Source organism: Mustela putorius, unplaced genomic scaffold, assembly GCF_011764305.1.
Source record: "Mustela putorius furo isolate JIRA1106 unplaced genomic scaffold, ASM1176430v1.1 tig00003909_pilon_pilon_pilon, whole genome shotgun sequence".
NCBI classification, from domain to species: Eukaryota; Metazoa; Chordata; class Mammalia; order Carnivora; family Mustelidae; genus Mustela; species Mustela putorius.
In genome coordinates this window covers 36,263,011-36,288,272 of record NW_025422057.1, presented here as the reverse complement: position 1 = coordinate 36,288,272, position 25,262 = coordinate 36,263,011, and the positions used below count along the sequence as shown (strand labels likewise).

General features: G+C 38.1%; 1 long non-coding RNA gene across 1 annotated transcript in view; it reads left to right on the top strand.

Moving 5' to 3' along the window:
- LOC101677078 overlaps positions 1-25,262 on the top strand; it is a 102,876-nt gene that overhangs the window by 17,975 nt on the left and 59,639 nt on the right. The window contains exon 2 of the long non-coding RNA XR_199216.2: positions 17,103-17,287. This is a non-coding gene — a long non-coding RNA (uncharacterized LOC101677078). The remainder of the gene's footprint in view (positions 1-17,102; positions 17,288-25,262) is intronic.

Below are 25,262 nucleotides of genomic sequence, written 5' to 3'. Positions count from 1 at the left end.
TCTATTTATTAATTACTTCCTTCTGATGGCTTTTTTTATAGTTTGCTGTTATATATCTTGCTTTTTGAATTCTACATTTAGCCATTTTATTTTAAACTTTTATTTAATGCTAGAAATTTTCCTCAGCATTTTTAAAAAGCTATACCCCACAAATTCTGATATGTTTTGTTTTCACTATTTTCTAGGAATTCTAGAAAGTTCTGTTCTGTATCTCTCCTTTGTCTGAAGGATTGTTTAACACACATTGCTTATGTATGTGTGTGTGTGTGTGTGTATGTATGTATGCAGGTGGAAAAACCTGTCCGTTTTGGGGTTTTCTAGTTTCACTGTATTGTGTTCAGAGCAATGTATTATCATTATTGCTATTTCTGCATTTTCCACATTGCAATGTGTGCCTGTGTCTAACACTATGGTTAGTTACCCCAAATTCCATCCACTGAGTCTATAATTGTATTGTTCTCCATGGTTCCCACTCCACTGCTTTCAATGAGAAGTAGATTTCTATGTTATACTCTTATATTATCTTGTGCATTTCATTTTTGACATTTACCACAAATTCTAACTATATAGTAATTTATGTGCTGCATTAGTGTCTGTAGCAGATTAACTTCACTTTGGTGTCTTAAAACAAGAGGAACTTTTTCTCTTCCTGTTCTGGAAACCAGAGTCTGGAAATCAAAATGTTAACAGGGCTGCCCTCTTTCTGCAGGCTTTGTGGGAGAATTTGCTCTTGGTCCCTTCTAGTTTCTTGGGGCTATCAACATTCCTTGGTGTTCCTTGGCTTGTGGCCACCACTCCAATCTCTGCCTCCATCTTTACATCACCATCTCCTCTGTGCATCTGTCTTATTTTTCTCAGCCTTGCTCTAATAAAGACACATACTGCATTTAGGGATGACTTGGCTAATTCAGGATAAGTTCCTTCTCTCAAGAACTTTAACTGAATCATATCTTTTGCCATATAAGGTAATATTCATAGGTTCCAGGGATTAGGACCTGGGCATATCATTGGGGCCACCATTTAGCCTACTGTGTGTACCATCCCTCCTATCAAATATCTGGCTCTTTTAGTGTCTAAGATCCATGAGGTGAAGCTCATGTCTTTTTTCTGTCTTGATATATCCTTAGTTTCCAGTAAAATACTCAATTCATGGTAGTTAATATATAGTTGTGAAATAAATAAATCCATGAAATGTGCCTTAATTGCTTCTCTATGTTCAAAGTTTTCAGCCTTAGCCTTAAGTAATCTACTTTACTTATAACTGAATGGAGGATATCTATGGATTCTATAGGATCAGACCAACATTTGTCATTTTGCATTGTTTCAAAGGCTGTCTAGAATTTTGGAGGACTTTTTTTATTTTACTATACTTGAGGGCTCTATGAATTAACTTCTTGCACAACCTATAGCAACTATTTCAGTGTCTTACTTCATCCATTTTTCTTACATGTTCAGCTTTGTGGAATTATATTAAGATGAGCATTGCTTCAGGGCTGATGGATCAACTATCTTAGTGGCCAGATCATTCTACCACTTTTGTTCAGCATTTCTTTAAAAATTAATGTATACCTGCCTACTTCCAATGCAATTTTAAAATAACTTCCACACTTAGTCTGAATAAGCAAGACAATAAAAATATTTTTTAAAACACCAGAAATAAAACACAAAAAGGAGAGGTATATATGCATTAGTTACTCAGGATGAGATAATTATTATAATCAAGTTCTAAGTTAAGCAATGCTATTGTTGGTGATGGAATAAGAAAATAACATTACTTCATTAACCGATTAAAAAAGAAAAATATGATTTCATTAGAGGATGTAAAGTTTTTCCTGACTCTAGGCTCTAAAAGGAAGAATTTAGTGTAGATATTTTATTTTCAAAGTGTCATTCGTCATTAATCAAATTCAACAAGTCCCCTCATTTATTTTCTGTGTTCTTTCTGAAGCTACTGTTAGGTTTAAATTTCTTTGTGGCTATGTGATATTGTATTGGAGTCACGAGGAGGGTGAATGATAGGCAGTTGTTTAGGATTTTGCCCCAAATTCATTTTACTTCTAAATAATGTATATTTAAATAACCAGAGTGAGGTTTAAACACATTTTTTTATTTCTATAATCAAGTTTGAGAAGTACCTTAAAATGTTTGGGAATTGATATGCTCACTCCACTACTAGTGGAAATCACTAGCCTATTGCACAGTCTACATGCTATAGCATGTAGACATAGTTGGTACGATATACTGATATCAAATGAAGAAGTCACTGAAGAAATAAGAGCATTTAAAGCTAGAATGCAGGGCTACTTTCTTCCCATATTTTACATGGTTTCAGAGGATTGGACATTAGACATAATCCCTCAGTGCTTCCCTCTCTGCTCACAAGCTTATCTGTACCACACATAGCCTCCCGTTTCTCCTTTATGTGTTAATAGAGATCATCCTCCCCTTTCCCAAGACCAATTCTTTCACCTTGGTATGAGTCATATCCCTTTGATCTCATAAAGAACTTGGTTCTACCCACCATCCATTCTCTCTCTTGTAATTTCAATTTCTCTATTAACTCTTTTCTTTATTCATGTGCTCCAATGTATTTTATTTTGATAAATAAAAATGTAAAAAATTTGGGGGCACCCTGGGTGTCCCATCAGTTAAGCATCCGGCTCTTGATCTAGTGCAGGTCTTGGTCTCAGGTCATGAGTTCAAGTCCTGTGTTGGGCTCCACTTAAAAAAAAGTAAAAGTATCTCAAAGATCTATAGCTCCTTCACAGTTAAACTTTGTAAAGGCAATCTTACATTCTTTGCTTTATTTATTCACTCACTTATTCATTTGGTTGTTCAACAAACATGTATTGACTCCTAACTAGTAGGATACAGCAATAACCAAGACACCCAAAAGAATGATATCCTGAAAGAGATGATAATGTAACAGGATAGAAGATAAAGTAAACAAGCAATTGTAATACAAAGTAACAAGTAACAAGTGTTTTGATAGGTATAAAATAAAATGTTACAGGCTCTTTGCTATCCCTTCATCAAGAAGTAGAGTCTAATTTCTTTCTCTTGGATATAGACTGGCCTCAGTAACTTGTCTGACCAATGGAACATAATGGAAGTGTTGTTCAGGGATTTCACCCTAGATGTTAAGAAACCGAAGGAGGTCAGAACAAGTTTCCCAAAATATGCCACTTTGGTGTGAGGATTATTTTGAGCTAAAGGTAATCAACACCCAGCAGACTCAGGAAAAGCTCTTTACCTACTGCTTAACTGCCTAAAAAATATATATATATATAAATTTCCTAATTATAAAGGAAACTTACATTGAAAAAGGGGTCTGTAGCAGAAAGAGATCTATTATCAGAGGTAACTTTTTTTTTTTTCCAAACTTAAATTACAGAGATTAGGCAAAGTACAGGTGAGGACTATTGGAAGGTAGTATACAATTAATTTTTATGACCGTGTTCAGATTTTTTAAGATTTTATTTATTTGCCAGAGTTCACAAGTAGGCAGGCAGGCAGAGAGAGAGGAAGAAGCAGGCTCCTTGTGGAGCAGAGAGCCCGATGTGGGGCTCGATCCCAGGACCCTGGGATTATGACCCAAGCCGAAGGCAGAGGCTTTAACCCGCTGAGCCACCCAGGTGCCCCAAGAGGTAACTTTTTACTTAAGAAACTTATTTGCGTAATTGGGCAATAGAGATGTTTTCCAAGCATTTTTTTCCTCTTGCCTTCCTATAAATGGCCTATTTTCCTCTTTGGCAGCCCCAGACCCCTATCCCATTCCTCCTCAGGATGGCATATAAGCCTCAACTGCCTGGCTGCTTTTTGAGTCTCATATCTTTGTGAGAGCTTTCAGAAGTGCGTGCATAATTAAATTTGTTTTTCTCATGTTAATCTGTCTCATGCTATTTTAACTGTTAGACCAGTCATGGAACGTAGAAGAATAGAAGGGAAATTTTTCCTCCCCTACAAAACCTTGTGGCTTCTGGCTGGATTTCTTAGAGGATAGATGATCCCTCACAGATCACAGCCACCATGCTATAGGAAACCCACATCGATTGGTGGAACCACAAGTAGGTAATCTGGTTGTCAGCTTAGTAAAACTTTTAGCTGATAGTAAGCAGCAACTTCCAGCCTAGTAAGTGTATCACTTTGATCTTCCACCCAGTCAAGTCTTCAGATGATCCAGCTCTAGCTGCTCTATGATTGCCACAGCAAGACCAATCCCAAGAAAATGTTGATTAGCAAAATTTGGTCAACTACCATAGTAAGTTGTTTCTAGTCACTAAATTTTGTGATAATCTGTTATGCAGTGATATGTAACTAGACAGCTATCCCTGTAGAATAGTACCTTTCCAGGTTTGGGTCAGGAGAACTTGAGAAGACTTTCCAGGGGATGTGACCTGATGCCATCCTGGGCCCTTGAAACTTCAAATGAAAAAAAAAAAAATGTGACCCATGTTAGACATAAGGTTATCAACTAACACTACTATCAAAAGCTCAAGAGTCTATAATGAATGATGAAGGCAATAATAACATGTGCCTGAGCACCAAATTCAGTGTTTCTCCAACTGGTGTCCTTGGGATATAAATAAATAAATAAGTAAGTAAATATGTATGTCTGCAAAATATTGTTCTGCATTCAAGTAAGTTTGGGAAGCACTATGTTAATAAAAGTAAAATATGATTTCAATCCTCCTAAATTTGTTAAGACTGTTTTTATGGCCTATAAAATGTGATCTATCTTGAAAAATATTTCCTGTATACTTGAGAAGAATGTATATTTTATTGCTTTTGGGGGGAATAGTCTGTGACATATGTTAAATCCATCTGGTCTAATGTATCATTCAAGGCCAATATTTCCTTGTTGATTTTCTGTCTGGATGATCCATCCATTGAAGTAAGTGGGGTATTAAAGTTGCCTACTATTATTGTATTATTGTCTATTTCTCTTTTTAGGTCTGTTACTATTTGCTTTACATAGTTAGGTACTTCTATGTTGGCTCCATAGATATGTACAAATACACATACACACACATATATGGCTTTATGGGTTGACCCCTATTATCATGTTTAATTAGAAGCTTGTTCTTTCAAGCCATAGTCATGATGGATTAGCTAATAGACTTCCTTCACAGAAAGACTGAGCCCTGGGTCTGCAGCCTTTTGTTGTGCCCTGGGGATGGTAGCTGTTTGAAAACTCTTTCTCTGTTTGTTACAGTCCTGGGAGGCTCATGAAAGTAAGCCTCACTGGCCACCAGAACTAGGTGATTTAGAGGTGTCCCCCGGTAGCAGTTGCAAAAACTGCTGGGGTGTCAGATAGGGATGTGAGCTTTTTTCTTGGTGACACCAATTATTACAGTCCTATGGAAACAGGAATGCAAATTCTCTTGGTCTCCAGAGCCAGGCAATTAAAAGGTGTCCTCTAAGTGGCAGCCACACAAATTGGGGCAACAGACTCATGTAAAAGCTCCCTTCTAATAGTGCTGATGCTCTGGAGCATGGCAAAAGGGGAGCCCGCCAGCCTTTGTCCCTCAAGAGTGTTCCACCAGGCTTCCAGATGCATATGTTAAATTAGATGCTTCCCCTTAGGGTGATGTTTTAATATAAGCAGGTGAGCCTCCTTTGCTTTAAAGGCACAGATTATCTGCCCCTGAGCCAGGTTGGTGAGTCTGAGCCCAGAAACCCTATAAGAACAGTGCTTCAGATCATTAGAGTCTTGTGGGTCTTAGAACACAAGCCCCACTGGTTTTTAGGAGGCTTTGGGGGATCGTGTCTCAAGTGTATGTCTTAAAAGTTGGGATGCCCGATATGCTATTCAAACCCTTTGTTCCTTGGGGAGAAGCCCTGGGTTTTGAGTTCAGATATCAGGAACCCTTTGTGATGTCCTCTTACCTCCATAAAATCCTATAATCTTCCAATAACCAATCAGTCTTATCTTCTGGCATAGGTATAAGTCAAGGCTGTCTTCAGTAAGGTGGGTCCCTTTGGTCGTATGGCATACAATATGGTAACAACGTGTGGGTTCATATACATCTTATCAAACAAGCCTAACTTCCCCCATGGGGCATGAACTACTAAAGTAAAGAGAAAACAAATAACAGTTCAAGTGAAATTGAACAACCTTGCAGATATTCTGGAATGCTCTGACATTACAAGCCAAGGTCTCCTTGTCCTTTAAAGCCATTCACCACCTTCCCTTGCTGAGGCAGAGAGATGCTCTCTCTTCATCCACTTTCCCATCTGCAAGATGAAAGTGGCGAATGGATGACACCCCCCAGGCATTTCCAGGTTTTTAATGCTATAGAAGTTTCCTTCTCTTGTTTCAGTTTGGTTTTCTTTTGTGTTTGGGCTTCCAAATTCAGACAGAGCCTCTTTGATGTCACTGTCTTCTATAATCACTACCAGCAAAATGGCTTCATCATGCTTGCTTTACATCATGGGGGAGGGGGTGAGGGTGCAGTCAATGCAGAGCGAAGAGGACACTGAATCCCAGATGCAGCTGCTCTTGCGCGCCATTTCTGCACCTCTTCCCAGATTCCACAACCACTGGAGACCAGAGACAGTGTATCTGGGCGCAGAGCTTCTCTGTAAGACAAGAAATAACCTACTTGTTTCTTTGGTTCTCTTCTAGACATTAGCTTGTAGGTTAATTGACTTCAGACACACATGTACCTTGGCTGGACATCCGTGTCCCCTTAGGTAAATATTGGACTGTACGATCTCTAAGACACCTTTGGGCTTCAACAATGTATGATTCTAAGCCAACATCTTCATTTTTGGACTCTTTTATTCTAGTTCCGCGGGATATGGTAATACTTCTGGGTCTTCAGAGCCAGAGGAAGAAAAGTTTCACTCTTTGGGTAATGCTTTTGGGTACTCTGGGTCAAAGGCATGAATCAGGCTTGTCACAGACTGGTTGTAGGGTCAGAAACATCTGCTTTACTCCAATGGATGTGAACTGAGATCGGGAAGGCATTTATTTTCTGTAAACCCATTTCTTCAAAACCATCAGTTACATCCTTCTGTTGGAAAGCAATGGTTTTGGTTTTGTTTCGTTTTCATTTTTTATTTTTAAAGATTTATTTATTTATTTTAGTGGGAGAGAGAGAGCGCATGCATGCAATATGAGTAGGTGGAGGGAAAGAAGAAGTCGAGAGAGAGGGAATCCTTGAGCAGTCTCTCTGCTGGGTATGGAGCCTGACACGGGGCTCTATTCCAGAATCCTGAGATTGTGCCCTAAACCGAAACCAAGAGCCAGCCGCTTAAATGGCTGAGCCATCCAGGTGCCCCTGTTTTTGTCTTTATTTTTAAAATCGCTGCCTATATCTGAATGGAGTAGAGAGAACAAACTAAAAATAAAAAGATTAATTTCCCCTGTGGAAAAGGGAAGAGATTACTCCTCCCCAGAACCTGTTACTAGAGCATTTACCTTAAAAAAAAAAAAAAAAAGTAATTCTTTCTTTCTCTGTCTCATTGAAATGTGTGTCAATCTTTTTAGAAACTAAATAAAACTTTTGTCAACCTTGTGATCTAGGAATGTCTTTCTCAAGGACCTACTGACATATCTTTTTGAAATATAAACATGGAGGGAAATAGACCACCTATTTCCTAGTTTCTATGGGAGGATAGGAGCCTAATTTCAATGGGCGCCTTCCTCCAAGCTGTAAGATAAGACCACAGAAAAACAGAAGACATTTGTGTTTGGATAGAGCCAATCAGCTAACCCAGACAGTTGTTCCAGCTGACAGGTGCATCTAAGGATGAACTGTTTGTAACCAGTGTTGCTGGCGGGACTTCTTACCCGAGGGCTAGTTATTGTTTGTCTCATGGGCATGTATGTAAAGGGCAGTGTCTGCTTGGCTCTATCAGAAGATGAGATCTCTTTCTGTCTTTGCAATCTTTTGGTGACCCTCTGTGATGTGCATCATGTTTGGGTTGAATGCTAATTCAGTAAGAAAATTATTTTCCTTCTCTTCTACCTTTTGTGGAGAAGTTTCTGGATTGGGAGAAATTTTTTTTTTAATGTTTCCTTGACAACAGATATTCTAGATCAATGGTTTTCAAACTGTGTTCTTTAGTGGGCCCTCCATAAGTGCTGGGGGATGAGGCAGACGACAGAAGACTGCCAGGGGAGAGGTCTCTGGGCTCTGCGCTTGTTTCCACCACACAGTATTCTTCTTGATATGTTGATATATATACAGTATTCGTGTTCTAGGTAATTTTTGCCTAAGATCAAAATTTCTTTGGTAAAAAAGAAAATGATTACAATTCAGTGATCTAGTCTGTACATATGTTTTCATGATCTCTTTCCTTCCTATAGATTATAAACTCTCTGAGGGGAGGGACTTTGTCTCTGTGTCCCCTGCTAACTTCCTCAAAACTTAGAAGAGTCCCTGGAAGATAGTAGGTGCGCAGTTATGTTGAATTAATGAATGACCATCAATAATGAACAATGTGTGCCAGAAAAAGAGCGGAATATGGACACACGTGTTTATAGCAGAATTGTCTTGAACAAACATTTACTCTTGTCTGTGGCTTCCCGTGGTTGTCTGTGGCTTCCCGTGGCCCGAAGACTGTGTGTTCACAGGGATATAAAATATAGGAACAGCAATGCAGGGGTGCATAAGGCAGAAATATTTCAAAGTGGCTAAAAGCACAGGCTTCAGAATGAGATGGCTGGGATTATAAACCTTTTCTCTAATTAGCTGTCTGTGTCACTCTGAACAAAATTCTTAATCTCATTGTGGCTCAAGTCCTTTCACTGCAAAATAATCCTTAATTCTGATTCTATCCTTATGCCTGAGCAAGAGGGGGCCCCCACTCAAGGACCCTACAGGTCACAAACACAGAACACATGCATTTTTAAAATAGCATACACAGACTCCTCTCTTACTGAGACATTCTGTGCCTGACCTGGTCACAGCATGACCCATGATCTTGTGGATCTGCTACAGGATTAAGACAGCTCACACTCCGTTAAAACTCTGTTTCGTACCTTATGCTTTGGAAATGAAAAAGTTCAAATAACCTATTCAAAGTGCTCAGAATAGGGCTTGACTTTGAGAGTTATAATTTTCTTTTTTGTTTGTTTTTTATTTTTTTAAACATTAAAAATAAACTAAATTCAATTAATTAACATATAATGTATTATTGGTTTCAGAGGTACAGGCCCATGATTCATCAGTCTTATGAGAGCTATTGTTTTCATCCTGATTTTCATTGTCCTTGAGGCCAGCAGCTCTCTCCCTGCTGTACTCGGTCCTTGGCTCTGAGAGGCCTGTTAGAAGATTCAATCTGTGGATCCACACAGCTTAGGACCAGACCCCAAACTCCAGGGACCTCCACGAAGCTTGGTCACCCCAGTGGACCCTGAGAAACAGCTTACTCACATCTGTGGCTTTTTGGTCATCATCTCAACTTCAATATATTGACATTGAGAAAAACAGAGACCTAAGGTCCAGATGATTTAATTAATCAAATTGTGCTTAGAAAGCTATAGATTTTTAAATATTTAATGAAATCATGAAAAAACTCCTTTAATCTTTATTAGGACTGAAACATTGAAAAGATATTTTCTGTAAGATGACCTAGGTCAACTTTTGGACCAAAACCTCAGGAAGAGTTTTCTGGCTTCTCTCAAAGCCCCTGTCTCACTCAGTATCAACTTGTCCTCTTTCCAGGGAGATCTCAATGAAGCGATCATTATGGTGACAGTAAATTTCATTGTCCAATCAGAACGCTTTAGTGTAAAGGGATCTATAAGTAATTGTGCCAAGATAACGAGCATAAGCCCTGACTGTAACTGGCAAGCAGATCTATGATTATCCTATCCTCTCAGAAGTTTGAGCTATCCCACAGTTCAGGAAAGTCCCTATCCTCTTCCCTAGCTCAAGTCCCTGATTCTGGGTCAACAGAGGTGGATTCTGCAAAGTAAAAATACAATAGTCATTTCCACATCCAAGGGTCATTATCTATTTCTGTAGCTGCCACACAATGAACATATTAATTTATAATTTGCTCTTGCTTATTCCAAATAGACTAAAGGTGGCTTATGGCCACTTAAAGTTGAATAAGATAGCAAAAATTGCAAGTAAGTAAGGAAAAAAAAATCACTAATACTTATGGAGTGGTTACTCTGGGACAGGCACAGTGCCAGGCATTTTATATACATTATCTCAATTAAGCCTTCTGGCGATATTTTCTAGATGGGGAAAGTAGAGCATGAAGAGATTAAGCCCCTCACCCAAGGTCACATAACTTGAAAATGTCAGAACCCAAATGTATTTTATTGCAAGGAAAGTGATGTGTTTCTTAATGAAAATTTCTAATTTGATTATCTTGTTCTGTTCCATTTTTATCAGTATATGAAACTAGATATGTTTTTATTTCTAAAACCCTTCTCTTTCTTGGATGAGAAAACTTACTATGATTGAATTAAGCAATAAGTTAATGTATCACTTATTTCACTAACACAGGGCTTAGGGGATTTCTGTACTTAAAGGATTACTAATGATTTTTTGGCTCTTCCCATGTGATCCATGATGAAACACCTCAAACTCTTTCAGAAAGAAATAAATTCCATTAAAAAAATTCAATTGTATAAGCTGTCTTTAAGTTTTGCAAAATTTTCAATTTGCTTTCCTAAGGTTAAGAGCAACTCAGAAGGGTGCATGTTCAATTTAAGGAATTTATATAACATAAATAATTTTGTTCCTTTATGTTTGCTGTAAGTCAGTAATTTTGTTGAAATTCATAGTCTCCGAAAATGATGAATTTGCAGATTGCATGTTTTTCCCTGTGACACAATCTAATTCACCCTCAATACTGAAGAGGGAAAGTCATTAACCTAACAGGGAAGGATGAAATCGGAGATAGGAAAGGTTAAAAATATGAATACAGCATCCTTCCTTTTATCAAAGCACCAAACAGTCATATCAGAGATGTGCAGAGGCCTCAAGAGCTGTCCCAGCTGTCAGAAAAAAAATGACATCATTTTTCCAAACTCCAGTTTCCTGGAACTAAAGTGTCATCTCATTCATAAATACCCCAGGTTTCTAATAATCTTCAGCCGCACCCCTGGAGCCTGGTAAGGTAAAGGTGATTGCTTTTCTCTCAGCCTCTGTAACAGTTTATCTGCACCCCGGGTGTGTAATAATCTTGTTACAAATGTCATCTGAGTTAGTAAGGAATTGATCTGGGACGTCTTTAACCCTCTTTACCTCAACATGGTCTAATAAATTGAGCATTTTACAAGAGGAAAGTGGACAGAGAAAAAGAGCAACACTAATCATCCATTTCTCCTATTCTTTTGTCTCAGCAAATGACAGGCCAACAGGCTTTCTGTTTCTTTCTTTCTTTCCTTTTTTTTTTTTTTTTAAGATTTTTATTCATTTATTTAACAGAAAGAGACATAGCAAGAGAGAGAACACAAGCAGGGGGAGTGGTAGAGGGAGAAGCAGGCTTCCCGCAGAGCAGGGAGCCTGAGGTGGGGCTTAATCCTAGGACCCTCATGACCTGAGCCAAAGGCAGATGCCCAAAGACTGAGCCATCCAGTTGCCCCTAGGCTTTCTGTTTCTTAAGATGAAGATGGCGGGTGATGGACGCAGTGATGGCCTCTAAATTGTAATGAGCTTGTGTTGGGCTCTGCGTGACAAAGCACTTGGTTAGAGAAAAGTTGGAAGAAAAGGGCTGGGTCTCAGGAGATTGGAGGATGGATTTGATTGACTTCCAAGGACTGTAATATAGTCCTTGAATGATCCAGTCCATGTTCTTGGCCCATTAGCTCCTTCTGTTAGAACAGGCTAATTTCTTTGTCCGTCTCTACTAAAGTGGGCAAAACTAAGGCTTACTCCTCACTGACTTAATTTCTCAGTGACTGTTCAAAGAAGGTCTAGTGATTATTAGTTCAACTTCTTTATCTTGCTTAGAAAGACCAGGTTTATTAGACAGTGAAACCTAAACCATTTGTGGCCATGATATGATGAGTTAAAATCTTTGTTAAAATCTGTATTTAATCTAGGTACCTAGAGAGGTGTGGTATTAATCAAAATGTATTCAATACCTAACACTAAACATATGTTGAAAGGATCTCATTTTACCTCCTCTCAAGGTGTGATAATCTCAATACTTTGATAGATATATCCCTTTAGAGACATTATTGGGATTTTCTGCTTTATCCTAAAGCTTAAACCACACATTTGTGTGTGTAACAGCTCCTGAACAGACAAAGATGAGATATGTAGCAATGATTCTTTTCCTGTGTTCAACGCAATGGCTCACAGATGTCCTAGATATCACCATGTTGAAGAAGGACATTCTTCAGATGGGGAGAAGATTGTGCTGCTGTTCAGGAGCTCCAAAAGCTCTGATCTGTGCCAGACTCACTATATAGCTAGAGTCTTGCCATGACATTTCCCCACCCTGTCAAGGTACTATGAGGGGCTGCAGTGTATCATGGAAGAGCCCTTTGATTCCAGGGATGGAGAAGACATGGAGTCTAGCTCTGCCATACCTTTTCAGAGCCTTAGTTACCCCATTACTAAGCGGGCTAGATTGTACAACAACAGCCAGCTTTCGCTAAGTGCCATGTGTTATGCTCAGATCTAAATTTTGGTTGGTATTGTCTCAGATAAGCCTTATAAACAACACTATGAGATTGTTCTTACTATGAACCTGTCATAGGATGAAGACAACAAAGCCAAGAGAAATTGAACAGCTCATCCCATGTCACACAGCCAGTAGGTGGGAGAGCTAGGATCAGAACCCAGATGATCTGAGTCCATGGATGGGCTTTTGAACTCTATACTCTATGTTGGTAGTAGTTCTTTCTAGTAAAGTCAAGCTGAAAGTCTAAAAAAATGTACTACCCTGTATTTCTAAATCTTGAAATTGTTCTCTGCATCTTCTATTATCACCAGATAGGTGTAATTTGCCTTCTGTGATGATAGTTCTCACTCTGCCCTGCCGACTTCCCTTCCTTGGTCCAGTACTACTCACTGACTACATCTATGATTGGGATCCCTGGCCTCAGAAAATCCATGAGCATAGATTCTTGGAAACCAGCAGTCCCTCAGAACCGAAGAAACCTACTTGTTACCAGGAAAGCTCTATATCCCAAAAGGCTGAAGACCTTTCAGAGAGAATAGCTTCTTACTCTAGATCTGAAAAGTCCATACATTTTCCCCCTATAGTTCAAATATTTGAAATTGGTTTTGCAGTCGTAATTGTCTCTTACCCCAAGGCAAGAGCGAGATTAGTCAAAGAGCTAATTATGCAGATTTCTCTATTAGATTTCTTCAGCTTAACAGATTCTGAAAGCACTTGCCTATCTACCGTAGAGAAAACATTGATTTCTGTGGCTAGACACCTACTGGGCAGAAATTTCAGATCAGGCCCCACTGTGTTACACATGGAATTGAATAATAATGCTGGCTGGAGTGGCCATTACAAGGTTCTAGTCCAAGGCTGTCTATTGCTGGTTTATTATAGTCATGTAGCTAGCTACCCCCTTAGCCACTGGCCCACCAGCAGGACTAGAGTATGTTAGTAACAGAATTTTCACTGGATTATTTGGCTTTTTTCTACTTGCAGGTGAAAAAATGGGCTGGTAAAACATTTGAGTGGGTTGGAATGCTTTTATACATAATTATAAAGCAGCAACAACCCAAGGGTCTGTTTCTTTCCAATGTTAAGAAACAGATTTTAAAATCTCAGTATGTGCTTCAGAGTTAATTGACAGAGATTTGAAAGACCCCTTTATACTCAAGCTAAATTGTACAAATAAAAGAACAACATTCAAAAGAGGGGAGGAACTTAACACCAGCAACACAACAAGGTTGCTGTGAATATGCTTTTCAATTATCAGCTGAATTTTCTCTTCCTATGACCAGCTGGTTTATGGATGTCTCATTTGTAAACCAACCTCTGCTACAAATTAATTGTCTGATGTTGACCAAATCACTTAGCTGCTGCTTATTTGTTAAAAATGAGAGAGGTGACTTAATCTCAAAAATACAATTTACCTAAAAACGGGGGCTTTGGTCAATAGAGATGTGTGTTTTTTTTTTTTTTAATTCTAATTTTTTTTATTACGTTCAATTAGCCAACATATAGTACATTGTCAGTTTTTGAATAGAGGTATGTTTAAATCCTAGGTTCCACATGTATTAGCTGTGTGACTCTGGCCAAGTATAACCTCTCTAAGCTTCAATGTTTTCATCTGTGAAATGGGTACTAATACACATGTCTTACAGGGTATTGCAAGGAATGAACTAGATAATGCACATAAAACATCTTGCGTAGTGGTTCTCACTAGGGCTAACTCTGCCCTTTTCCCCAGGGTATATTCAACAATATCTGAAGGCCTTATTGGTTGTCATGACTGGGGGGTGCAAATGGCATCTAGTGAGTAGAGGCAAGGGATACTTTTCAACATCCTACACACACACAGAACAGCATCCCACAACAAAATGTCAATCTTGGGGAGGTTGGAAATCCCTGGACATAACATAAGGCTCACTGTTGGCACTCAGTAAATGCTGGCTCCAGAGACCAACACTGGAGAGGGTACAAAAGTCTTGAGGCGTTGACTCAGTGAGGATACATTTTTCTTTTGGAAAAGGAGACAGTTTTTCTTGCAGGGCTCTTCTCTGACCAGGTCAGAAAAGCCCTGGGCCTGAAATGAGGCCCAAGACCTCTTTACACCCAAGACCTACAGACGACAGCAGAGTATTTATCCCATATCCCAAGTCCAAATTCAGCCAAATAACACAAGACCCCGGAATTTTCCACTATTCTCTCAACCTAAACAGAAAGGGCTCCAAACTTAATTAATTTGCATTAAAATTCCTCCCTTTCCCACTATTAATTCCAATAATAATTTACTATAGGTCAACCATAAATCATTTACTCCAAAAAGTCCTAAGCAGTAATTAGTGCACTTTCCGATTCAGTGCACTAAATTAGATTATAATTATTAGTCACACTTGCAGCTTGTATTTAGACTCCAACTCCAGCCAACACAAAACAAATGTTTGGAATGTTTATAAGCACTTTCTTTCTCTTTAACTTGACAGGATTTTTTTTTTTTTAAATTCAATAGAAACCATCATACAAAAATAGGGTTTGCCTGGCATCATGCATATTATAAGAATGAACAGCCTGGCAGACATCCACACACACAGTTCCATAACTTCCACGGATGTGGCAGGCCAAAGGAAGGGGATGTTATCAAAGTATAAAAAGAGGTCCACTGGCTCTGGATTATCTTTCCAAGGGGTCTATAAGGTGGCCTGAAAAATCTCATGTATTTATTTGTGGTTTACTATTACTGTCCTCCTTGCCCACTAGACTTCAAGCTCCAGGAAGAAGCATAGCACAGTGATAAGAAAAGTGAATTTGGAAATCACATTTTATGGATCCATACACCTGGCTAGGATATTGCCAATTCATCTACTAGCACTAGGATGTTGGGAAGGTTCTTCTTTAAAACTCAACTTCTCACTGGATACTGTATATCCTGTTGATTATGGCTATATCACAGAGTTTTGGTGAGAGTAAAACAAAATAATGCCAAGGACCTTGTAAGAGTGTAAATATGTAAATGTTGGCCATTACTATATCATTATTAGGGCAAAACCTGTATCTTCTGTTTACAAGTGTAGATTTAGTCCCCAGTACCTTGCTTGCAGAAATTACCAGCTTACTAGATTACTAGTGGTTGAATGACTGAAACGTAGACTACTGGCTAGCAGGATGACTTGGGCAATTTACTTAATCTCCCTGAACCTCAGCATATTGATCTATAGGGGAAGAGGGCTGTTAAAAAAAATGAATGACATCACATTTCTGACAATGTATGATATAAAACATTTGCTTAATGAATGTTGGGTGTTATTATGATTATCCTCATGGTGGGGCACCTGGCTGGCTCAGTCAGCAGAACATGGGACTCTTTATCTTGGGGTCATGAGTTTTAGCCCAAGTTATTGTGTGTAGATCTTACTTTAAAAAAAAAAAAAGATTACTCCCATAGTTAGCTATGTGTACCCTGTGCAAATCTCTTAATTCGAAACTCTGGTTTCCTTATATGAACAAACAGACATTGATTCTGTTTCTCAGGTAGAAGTGGAGAGTTGGTTATAGGCAGTAAGGAGGATTTACCAGGAAGGTGTGATGGAGAGAGAATATTTATAATGGACCGATCATCATGATGAGCCGTGGGGGGATAAGGATGGACGTAAGTCTGTAAGAGGTAAATGGATAAGGAAAAAGATGTAGATTCACTGGAATGGAGCCCCTCTATTCTATGTTGCAGCAGAAGTGCCAAAATGAGGGAGGCAGCAGTCTGGCAGCTAGAGTGGGATGTTTGAAATGAATTTTTAGAAGAGGTGTAGGTATGGGTGCTAATATCAGTTTCTCCCATATCACTTTATACACCTTAACATACATAAAATATTTGCTGCAGAATGGATTCTTCAAGCCCTTCTTTTCCTTGGAAGAGGATGCTTAGAACTTGTGTGGAAAATTTAAACCATAAATGAAAATATTTCCCACATAATCTTTCTTGCTATCTCACTGACATGCAGAATCAGTGCTACTTCTCCATGATTCATTTGGTAAATATTCACTGAGGGCCTACTATGTAGCAGACACTATTCTGTATTCTTGGGACACAGTACTGTATTAACCCCCCCCCCAATGAAAATCTCATTTTATGTGGTTCAACTGAATTTTCATGAACCAAACAAAGATCTCTGCCTGTGTGGTGCTTACATTCTGATAGAGACAAAGGATGATGAAAATTAAAGTAAGTCTTTAATACGTTGTCTATAGTATATAGAAAAGATAAGGGCTATGGAAAAGGTCGAGCAGAGCAAACAATGGAGGCTCAGGGGTATTAGTAGGTCTGATCTTAAAATAGTGTGTTCAAGATAAGCTTATTGAAGTGACATTTAAGTAGTATTCCAAGAAACAACCCAACTCCGTCTTCTCCTGAGGGGGCTGAGCAGCTGACTACTCAAGACATCCTCTAGATCCCAGCTTTTGAGGGTTCCAGATCATCACCATCTGTTCCCCCATTTCTAAACATGATTTTCTTTCTCCAGCAGGGTAAAATCCCCATCATGAAGAGGCTTTCCCATGATAAAATGCATCCTGTGATCTCCTAGCACAGCTGAAGAATCACCATCCCAGTTTGTTGGCTTCACATGGCCAGTTCCTGCTCTCAGTCTCCTGGGATGTGACAGTGTACTTCTGGCAACGCAAAGCTGGTGGCAGCACAACAAGCAAGGTACCGATTATACCCATCCCTTCTAAAAACCACTAGGGTTTTTCTAGCTCCTAAAATAAAGTAATTAAGGAGGAGTATGCCTTGAAGAGTGAGAATATGCCTTTTGGGAAGAGACCTTAGTCAGTTTCTTACCCAATCATATCATCCATAGAGGAGACAGGAAACATGTGATCATTACCCAGGTGGTTCCCATTGGACCTCTGCAGGAATCAATGCAGACTATTGCGTGGGAGATTAATGAGAATAAGATTCTGTAGCTTCAACTAATAGGGATATCAGCAACTGGTCCTTGTTTAGTGGAAGGTGAAGATCAAGAAAGTAGTAAATAGCCTCTACTTGATCTTCACATCCCACTAAACCAGGAGCAGTTGTTGATATTCCTATTAGATGAAGCTACAGGATCTAATTCTCATTGAACTAAAAATGGATGAAAGACCTCAATGTGAGAGAGAAATCCATCAAAATCCTAGATGAGAACGTAGGCTCTTCAACATTGGCCACAACAACTTCTTTCCAAAACATGTCTCCAAAGGCAAGGGAAACAAAAAAGAAAATTAACTTTTGGGACTTCATCAAGATAAAAAGCTTCTGCACAGCAAAGGAAACAGTCAGTAAAATAAGGATGCAACCCACAGAATGGGAGAAGATATTTGCAAATGACACTACAGACATAGGGTGGATATCCAAGATCTATAAAGAACTTCTCAAACTCAACACTGAAAAAACAAATAATCAAGTCAAAAAATGGGCAGAAGACATGAGCAGACACTTCTCCAAAGAAGACCTACAAATAGCAAACAGACACATGAAAAAATGTTCCTCATTTTAGCCATCAGAGAAATTCAAATCAAAACCACATTGAGATACCATCTTACACCAGTTAGAATGGCAAAAATTGCTAAGGCAAGAAACAACAAATGTTGGAGAAGTTGTAGAGAAAGGGAACCCTCTTACACTGTTGGTGGGAATGCAAGTTGGTGCAGCCACTTTGGGAACAGTGTGGAAGTTTCTCAAAAAATTAAAAATAGAGCTATGCTAGGACCCAGCAATTGCATTACTGGGCACTTACCCCAAAGATACAGATATAGTGAAAAGAAGGGCCATATGCACCCCAATGTTCATAGCGGCAATGTCCACAATAGCCAAACTGTGGAATGAGCCAAGATGCCCTTCGACAGACAAATGGATGAAGAAGATGTGGTCCACATATACAATGGAATATTATGCAGCCATCAGAAAAGATGAATACCCAACTTTTGTATCAATGTGGATGGAACTGGAGATTAGGCTAAGTGAAATAAGTCAAACAGAGAAAGTCAATTATCATATGGTTTCACTTACTTGTGGAACATAAGGAATAGCATGGAGGACATTAGGAGAAGGAAAGGAAAAATGAAGGGGGAGACTATGGACTCCGGGAAACAAACTGAGGGTTTTAGGCAGGAGGAGGCTATGGGATGGGTGAGCCCAGTGATGAGTATTAAGGAGGGCATGACTGCATGGAGCACTGGGTGTTATATGTAAACAATGAATCATGGAACACTACATCAAAAACTAATGACGTACTGCATAGTGACTAACATAACATGATAAAAAAAAAAAAAAGAAAAAAGAGGACCCGAAGCAAAAAATGATAAGCAGTAGTATCAGGAATAAAACCAAACCCATATTACTGTCTGGGATGTAGATCTCACATCCTACTTACTGGCTACTCAAGTTGATACCAAAGAAGGCACTGTCTGTAGCCTTCAAAAATAACTCCTCTGGTCAGAATCTAAGAAATGAAGACATTGATTTTAAATAAAGAAATATTTTTCTATCCTATCAATATAGCTTATCTTTAAATGTTTAGAAGAAACATCTATAAACATACATTTGTTGAGGTCATTGTCATGGAAGAGTAAGGTAGAGAGCAAATATCTATTCGTCTAATTTAATCAGGACAAACAACTCAACTGGACAATTTGAGCCCCTAAAGAAGAACTGATTTTTGTCCAGTGTGCAATTAAGACAAGTGTTTAAGTTGTTTAAACCACTTCTTATATATTTACATCATTGCTTTAGTCCTTTGCTTTCTGGACACATTGTGAATATTTTTTTGAGTTGGGAAGATTCTTCACTTACTCAACTTAGTATTCTTCTTCTTAAACAAGGCCTAAAATGAAATCAGTTAAACACTCAAGGGTAGAATCACTTCCAAATTTTCAGTGCAACCTTAATTCTAATTTGTGAATTCGAAATCAACTCTGCACTCATTTAGATAATTGTTTGAGCTCTAGGTTTTCTATTACTCTACCAATCATGCCAAATCTGTTGGGAGTTTTTTTTTTAGCATGGAGGAGAAAATGAATTTTAGCTTTTTAAGATCTTTTAAAGAAAGAATTAAGTGTTTTCTTTCAATTGAACCATTTATTTAAACTAGTGTGAACATATGGTTTAACAATCAACTATTAAGATAACAATCAAATAAAGGTATTTCTTTTTTAAGTGGTTCTGAATTAATATTCACCTGGGCTAGGCTTAGAAATAACCTGGTCTAATAATTCTTGTCCTTTTTTGGGCCAGGTTTCCCTTTGAGACTCTAATAGAAGCTACGGATCCTCTCCCCCAGAAAATCCATATGTGTATAATTTCAAGAGCTTTATGAACCTGGTGGCCATATGGAATCTACATTCAAAAATCTGTAATTCAGATCAAGCCCCTCCCTTTTTAATGAAAAAAAAATTTTTTTTTGAAGTTCCAGTTCAAGATGGCAAGTAGGAAGATCCTGAGTTCACCTCCTCCCATGGACACATCAAGTGTACAGATACATTAGGGACAATTTCCTCTTAATAAAACTTAAGGGCTGCCTGAGTGATGACAATGCATTGGGTGGGCAAATGAGAAGAATACCACATCAAAGCAGGTAGGAGAGGCAGGATACAATCTCACCCTAAGCCTCACCATAAGCAGGCTGTCCTCATTAACATTGCTGGTTCTCACTTTGTCAGTAATTCGTAGTGTGGTCTGCTTCTAGCACACTCATATTTAGAAAACCAAGGGAACACTAAACTTTTTTCCCTTTATCCTTCAAATTTCTTCAATCTATGTGTTTTGGGAAAATACTGCTTTCCTTCCCCAATTCTTCAGCTATTGTCTACTATAATAAGCCAGCTTGAATTTCTCAGGTCCTATTATTTCCTTTTTCTTGACAACATAAGGGAAGAATATAAGCCCTCCCAGGCACAGCACACTGAGAAATGTTGGGGGCAGGGAATGGACAAAATAGTTGTTGTGAAGGAATTAATGACTGACATTTACAACATGCCTACTTTATATTAGACATGTAGATGTATTTGGGGTTTTAATGCAAAATTTGCCTCCTCAATTATTCCACTTCTTTACTCTAGAAAAGCATCAAACTCTTCATAGTTGAGTGCTAGTCTTTATTCCAAAGAGGTTCAGTGTCTCAGGTCCAACACTATTGTGTTTATCATTGCTGGGTTTATAGAATGACACTTTTTTCAATGTCTTCCTTTGTGTTTTGTATCTTGGGCTTCGAAGTCGAGCCCATTCTCTGATATTTAAGATGATCTTCTCCTTCTTCATTCTACTCACACATTTCTCTCTGAATTTTGGAACTTTTCAGATTAAAACCATCTTTATTAAACAGGCAGATTTGGAAATGTTAAGCAGACATTGAAAAATAGTTCTTTAAAGTGCCTTTTTAATTTCATGAAGCACTCTTTCACCTTTTACCTAGTAATTGTAATTGCCTAGGTTATTTTCCAGGACACAACAAAAAGTAGGGAAATGTAAGAAAATAAAATAGTATCCCGAGTTTGAATGTTAATGTCTAGAATGCATTCTGAAAGCAAACAGGACTCCTAAAACTCAAGCTTGAATTCTTCTGAGCTACTTTTGCAATTTACACAACACCACCTTTTTCTTAACTCAGCCTTAAAATCTTCTCCCCCTCCCATTTGCTTATGCAGAGTTGACTGCCTCCGAGATTCCTGCTGAGTTATTTCTGTTATGGGATCTGACCTGCGGTTGAGCTACTCAACATCTCATCTGTTATTTGGGTCTTCTCTCTTCCATATAAGCCCTCCCCTGTTGCTTTGTCAGCTCCTCTGCCCTCTGATCCTCTGAAAGGACCAGGGAAGGAGAGACCGAGAAAGGCAGGCTCCTGCTGATGTTTATTCTCATCAATCCTAGCAAGCCCTTCTTCCCTAAACATAAAACTCCTTACCACCAGTATTTCCTAAAATGAATCTCAATGTTAATAGTTTTATTTAGGGGAAAAATTTTTTTCTGGTCAAATAAATTTGGTAACTGCTGACTTAAAATCAAATGAGTTTCTTTATTACAGAACTTCTTCAAGCTTTTAATATGCTAATATGCACTGTGAATCTCTTAGGGGGTGATAGAGTATACAGTGTTTCCCAAACCCATTTTACTGCAAAGTAGGTTTTTTCCTTTTTCTTTTTTTTTTCTGGGAGCATATTTTGAAACTAATCTTTTAAGGAACACAATTTGCTTAAACTCATTTTAATTTTTCTCTTTTCATTAGCCCAGTATTTTCCGAACTTCCACCATTCAGTTATGACCGTTATAATTTCCGCTAACAATTTTCTTTAAATCAACTCACTTTTCTACTTAAATAAATTTATTTGAAAAGGAAAAGACTATAAATGGAATTTAAAAATTACTTGACATAAATGGAAAATAACCATCAAATTAAGTAGAAGGAAGCAATGTTATTTAGAAATTTAAAAAATATAATCAAAACAGTATAGTACTGGCACAAAAGTAGGCACATAGATCAATAGAACAGAATAAAGATCTAAGAAATAAATTCACAATTATATGCTCAATTAATCTAAGCTAAGGAGGCAATAATATCCAATGGGGAAAAGACAGTCTTTTCAATAAATGGCATTGGGAAAACTGGACAGCTACATGTAAAAGAATGAAACTAGACCACTTTATAACCTCATACAGAAAAATAAACTCAAAATGTATTAAAGACCTAAATGTGAGACCTGAAACCATAAAAATCCTAGAAGAGAACATAGGCAGTCAGTTCTCTGACATCAGCTGTAACAACATTTTCCAGGTATTCTCCCCATGCAAGGGAAACAAAAGCTAAAATAAACTACTGAGATGACATTCAAATAAAAAGCTTTTACGCAGTAAGAGAAACAATCAGCAAAACTAAAAGACAACCTACTTAGTGGGAGAAGATCTTTGCAAATGATATATCTAGTAAGGTATTAGTGGCCATAAATAGAAAGAACTTATGCAACTCAATGCCCCCAAAACAATCAGATTAAAATATGGGCAGAGGACTTGAATAGACATTTTTTTTCCAAAGACATGCAGATAGCCAACAGACCACATGAAAAGATGCTCAACATTACTAATCATCAGGGAAATGCAAATCAAAACCATAGTAAGTATCACTTTATACCAGTTAGAATGGCTAAAATCAAAATGAAAAGAAATAACGAGTGTTGGCAAGGATGTAAGGAAATGGAATCCTTGTTTCCTATTGATGGGAATGTACTACAACAATTAAAACTTAAAAATAGAAATACCGTATGATCCAATAATCCAAGCACTAATTCAAAAAGATACCTGCACCCTTATGTTTACTGCATCATTATTTACAATAGCCGAGATATGGAAACAACCTAAGTGTCCATCAGTAGATGAATAGATGACACAAATGTAACACACACATGCACACACGCGTGTACACACACACACACATGCACACACATGCACACACTGGAATATTATGTCCATTGAAAGGATGAGGTTGTGCCATTTGAGATGACATGGATGGACCTAGAGGATGTTATGCTAAATGAAACAAGTCAGTCTGAGAAAGAAAAATACCATATGATTCCACTCATAAGTGGAATCTAAAAGAAAAAAACCCACAAATAAATAAACAAACAAAAAGTAGAATCAGACCTATAAATATAGAGAACGAACTAATGGTTGCAGTGGGGGAAAGGGCAAAATGGGTGAAGGGGAAACAGAGGTACAGTCTTCCAGTTATAGAATGAATAAATCAAGGGAATAAAAACCACAGCATAAAAAATATAGTTAATGATATTGTACCAGCACTGTAATGGGAAGATGGTAGCTACACTTGTGATGACCATAACACAATGCATGAACTTGTCCAGCCACTAAGTTGTGAACCTAAAACTAATGTTGTAACATTATGTGTCAGCCACACTGAAATTTAAAAAAAAATACAGAAATTAAAAAAATAAATAGTGGAATTCAGGTATTACTACATTAAACTGGTTTATATAAATACATGCCTGAGAATGAATTTCTCCTGAGAAGAATGGAGTCAATAATAAAAATCAAATTATATTAGAGGCCATCTGGTCACTGTTGCTCATTTTCAATGATCATGAAGATTCACCATTGAGAGCATTCTGTTTTTTGTTAATAGTTTTTAAAAAATTTTATTTATTTATTTGAGAGAAAGAGAGACACAGAACACAAGGAAGGGTAGCAACAGCAGGGGGAGAGGGAGAGAAGCCTGCTGAGTAGGGAGCCTGATGTGGGGCTCGATCCCAGGACTCTGGGATCATGACCTGAGCCAAAGCACACACTTAACCAACTGAGCCACCCACGCACCCCTGTAGAGAGAGAATCTTAATTCCTCTGTGCAAAGTAGACCAAAGCTGTTTAAACATTTTCTGAGATAGAGCTGGAAACTAAGAACTGATTTCTTTTTAATTATTTTTCTTTTTACTAGGCACTTGGTTTCTTACCTTATTATTATTATTATTATTTTTTGGTTAATGAAAAATTTCAAAACAGGGTATCTATCTCCTACAATCAACAAATATTAGCATTTTTTACATAATCATTTCTTGGCTGACTCATTTTTATGTAAACTTTTAACTGACATGACATACACTATTGCTGAACTATTTTAAAGTAAATTAATGATATCATGACACTTCATCCCCCAATTTTTCAGCATGCATCTCCAAAACCTGTTTTCCGGCATACCTACAATACTGTTACCTGTCATGCCTAACACATCTAATATTTAGCTCATATAAGAACTTTTGTTCAAGGAAACTTTTGTTTCAAGAAGCCATTGAATGATCTCCAAATGGTCTTCTTTTGAGAACATCAGGTTGTTTTGTTTTGTCCTGTCCAGAAAGTGATACAAAAAACACTCCTTATCTGTTCGCCACTGCCATTTAATTGGGGGATATACTGATGAAATCCTTTTATAAATATTTCCAGCTTTACCTCATGACATTCAAAGTATTTTGAATGATGAATTGATAAATAAAACCTTCTATTGGTTGTTTGATGAAATGGAGGACCAAGATTAGAGGAGATTAGAGAAGAGGGCAGTGCTGTGTCTGATGGATAGAAATAATAAAAGAAGTAGCTGTATGTTGAGTGCTTGCCATGAGCCAGGCACTAGACCATATCCGGTATCTTATATCTATTATCTTATTTTATGGTCCACACATCCTATGAAGTACCGTGTTGTTCTCAGGATGGCTGTACACAGTTGGGTAAGAGTTAAGCAGAGCATGAAATCCAGCTGTTGTGCCACTCCCCAAACTCTGTCCATCAGGACATTTGAGGGTCCTTCCCCAATACACAATGGTCTCTTGTGGGGTCTGGACAGAGCCATTCCAGGTTTTATAGGGGAGACATCCGAGGTGCAGGGCAAGACCCAAATCCATGTCTTTTTGTAACTAGATTTATCCTCTTAACCACCTTCTGCTGCCTCCCAGAAAACAGAACTGAAATAAAAATTGTTTATGAGGGCAGTGGGAAGAAAGACCCTGAAAAAGCTTAGGGGAAACACAATGGGCCATGCTCCTAAAGAGAACTGTGATAAAATGAGCTTTTCTGTCATGGTGGACAACAGGCTTTTATGCTTAGAACAGCCAGGAGATTATGCAGTGAGAGGTGGTCAGTTTTAGCGAAGAAG